Here is a 3,271-nt window from a genome sequence, read left to right as displayed (position 1 = left end):
GTGGGTGGGGGGGGAGCGGAGGGGAGTGGGTGGGGAGCGAGGGGAGGGTGAGTGGGTGGGGAGCGAGGGGAGTGGGTGGGGGGGGAGGGGAGTGGGTGGGTGGGGAGCGGAGGGGAGTGGGTGGGGGGGAGCGGAGGGGAGTGGGTGGGGGGGAGCGGAGGGGAGTGGGTGGGGAGCGAGGGGAGGGGAGTGGGTGGGGAGCGAGGGAGTGGGTGGGGGGGGAGGGGTGAGTGGGTGGGGGGGGAGGGGGAGTGGTGGTGGGGAGTGGGTGGGGGAGGTGGGGAGTGGGTGGGGGGTGGGAGTGGTGGGGGGGGGGTGAGTGGGTGGGGGTGGAGGGGAGGGGAGGGGAGGGGAGCGAGGGGAGGGTGGGGGGGAGCGAGGGGTGGGGGGGGAGGGGAGGGGTGGGTGGGGAGGCGAGGGGTGGGGGGAGCGAGGGGTGCGAGGGGGAGGGGAGGGGTGGGGGTGGCGAGGGGTGGGGGGGAGGGGAGGGGAGGGGGTGGGGTGGGGAGGGAGGGGTGGGGGGAGCGAGGGGTGGGGGGGGGAGAGCGAGGGGTGGGTGGGGGGGAGGGGAGGGAGTGGGTGGGGAGCGAGGGGTGGGGGGGGGAGGGGAGGGGAGGGGGTGGGTGGGGAGCGAGGGGTGGGTGGGGAGCGAGGGGTGGGTGGGGAGCGAGGGGTGGGTGGGGAGCGAGGGGTGGGGAGCGAGGGGAGGGGGGGTGGGGAGCGAGGGGAGGGGAGGGTGGGGAGCGAGGGGAGGGGGGGGTGGGGAGCGAGGGGAGGGGAGGGTGGGGAGCGAGGGGAGGAGAGGGGTGGGTGGGGAGCGAGGGGTGGGGGGAGGGGTGGGGAGCGAGGGGTGGGGTGGGGTGGGTGGGGAGCGAGGGGAGGGGTGGGTGCGGGAGCGAGGGGGAGGGGTGGGTGGGGAGCGAGGGGAGGGGTGGGTGGGGAGCGAGGGGAGGGGTGGGTGCGAGGGGAGGGGTGGGTGGGGAGCGAGGGGAGGGGTGGGTGCGAGGGGAGGGGTGGGTGGGGAGCGAGGGGAGGGGTGGGTGGGAGGGGAGGGGTGGGTGGGGAGCGAGGGGAGGGGTGGGTGGGGAGCGAGGGGAGGGGTGGGTGGGAGGGGAGGGGTGGGTGGGGAGCGAGGGGAGGGGTGGTGGGAGGGGAGGGTGGGTGGGGAGCGAGGGGAGGGGTGGGTGGGAGGGGAGGGGTGGGTGGGGAGCGAGGGAGGGGTGGGTGGGGGAGCGAGGGGTGGGGGAGGGAGGGGAGGGGTGGGGTGGGGAGCGAGGGGTGGGTGGGTGGGGAGCGAGGGGGAGAGTGTGGGAGCGAGGGGTGGGTGGGGAGCGAGGGGTGGGTGGGGGGGGAGGGGAGGGGTGGGTGGGTGGGGAGCGAGGAGGGGTGGGTGGGGAGCGAGGGGTGGGGAGGGAGGGGAGGTGGGGGAGGGTGGGTGGGTGTGGAGCGAGGGGTGGAGGGGAGGGGAGGTGTGGGAGGGGAGGGGTGGGTGGGGAGCGAGGGGTGGGTGGGGAGCGAGGGGAGGGGTGGGTGGGGCGCGAGGGGTGGTGGGGAGCGAGGGGAGGGGTGGGTGGGGAGCGAGGCGAGTGGACGGGGAGGGGTGGGTGGGGAGCGAGGCGAGGGGAGGGGTGGGGGGCGAGGGGAGGGGTGGGCGAGGGGAGGGGTGGGTGGGCGGGGGGGAGGGTGGGGGGGGAGGGGAGGGGGTGGGTGGGGAGGGGTGGGTGGGGAGCGAGGGGAGGGGTGGGTGGGCAGCGAGGGGGAGGGGAGGGGTGGGTCGGGAGCGAGGGGAGGGGTGAGTGGGGAGCGAGGGGGAGGGGTGAGTGGGGAGCGAGGGGGGGAGCGGGGTGAGTGGGGAGGGGGGGAGGGGTGAGTGGGGAGGGGGGGAGGGGTGAGGGGAGGGGGGGAGGGGTGAGTGGGGAGCGAGGGGAGGGGTGAGTGGGGAGCGAGGGGGGGGGAGGGGTGAGGGGGTGGGTGGGGAGGGGGGTAGGGGTGGGTGGGTGGGGAGCGAGGGGAGGGTGGGGTGGGGAGGGGAGGGGTGGGGAGGGTGGGGAGCGAGGGGAGGGTGGGGAGCAAGGGGAGGGTGGGGAGCGAGGGGAGGGTGGGGAGCGAGGGGATGGGAGCGGTGGGTGGGGAGCGAGGGGAGGGTTGGGAGGGGAGGGGAGGGGTGGGTTGGGGGAGCAGTGGGTGGGTGGGGAGCGAGGGGAGGGGTGGGGAGCGAGGGGGAGGGGTGGGTGGGGAGCGAGGGGAGGGGTGGGTGGGTGGGTGGGGAGCGAGGGGAGGGGTGGGTGGAGGGTGGGAGGGGAGGGGGTGGGTGGGGAGCGAGGGGAGGGGGGTGGGTGGGGAGCGAGGGGAGGGTGCGGAGGGGAGCGAGGGGTGGGTGGGGGTGGGGAGCGAGGGGAGGGAGGGGTGGGTGTGGAGCGAGGGGAGGGGTGGGTGGGAGCGGAGGGGTGGGTGGGGAGCGAGGGGGTGGGGAGCGAGGGGGGGTGGGGAGCGAGGGGAGGGGTGGAAAGGGGAGGGGTGGGGAGCGAGTGGAGGGGTGGGGAGCGAGTGGAGGGGGTGGGAGCGAGTGGAGGGGTGGGGAGCGAGGGGTGGGGGGGGGAGGGGTGGGGAGCGGGGGGAGGGGTGGGGAGCGAGGGGAGGGGAGGGTGGGGAGCGATGGGAGGGGTGGGGAGAGAGTGGGGGGGGTGGGGAGCGAGGGGAGGGGTGGGTGGAGGAGCGAGGGGTGGGGAGGGAGGGGTGGGGAGCGAGGGGTGGAGGACCGAGGGGTGGGGTGGGGAGCGAGGGGTGGGGAGGAGGGGGGTGGGGAGGGTAGGGATGCCAATTTCTGGTTGGATGTATTCACCCTGTGACCTCTCACCGCCACGCCCAGTAAAGCAGCCTTTTCTCCAATATTTATATAACTAATAAATGAAAGTGTTCAAAGACATTTAAAAAAACTTTTTTTTAATGCCCACTTTGATTTTTCTCTAGGTTTTTGCACCTGGAAGTTTAATCTCCAATTCCCGGAGACTTCAGGGCAGTGTTCCCACTAATTATTTTTGGGCGGCGAGGGCCATTCAAAATTCCGCACACGTACGGTTTTACTATTTTAAAAGCCGGCTGCGCGGGGACCTTCAGAGCGTCGCCTGGTCTCGCAGCTTAAAGGAAACATTGCTCCAGGGCAGTCGTGGAGGGTTGGCAATGGGAGGGGGAATGATCCTTAGAGAGGGGGAGGGAAATGTGTGATGGACGGGGAGAAGACTGGGGAGGTGGGAGCGTGCTGGAGTCTCTG

Source organism: Somniosus microcephalus, chromosome 10, assembly GCF_052327205.1.
Source record: "Somniosus microcephalus isolate GS21.2 chromosome 10, FLI_Smic_1.0, whole genome shotgun sequence".
In the NCBI taxonomy this organism is placed as follows: domain Eukaryota; kingdom Metazoa; phylum Chordata; class Chondrichthyes; order Squaliformes; family Somniosidae; genus Somniosus; species Somniosus microcephalus.
Note: the sequence above shows the minus strand (reverse complement) of the source record.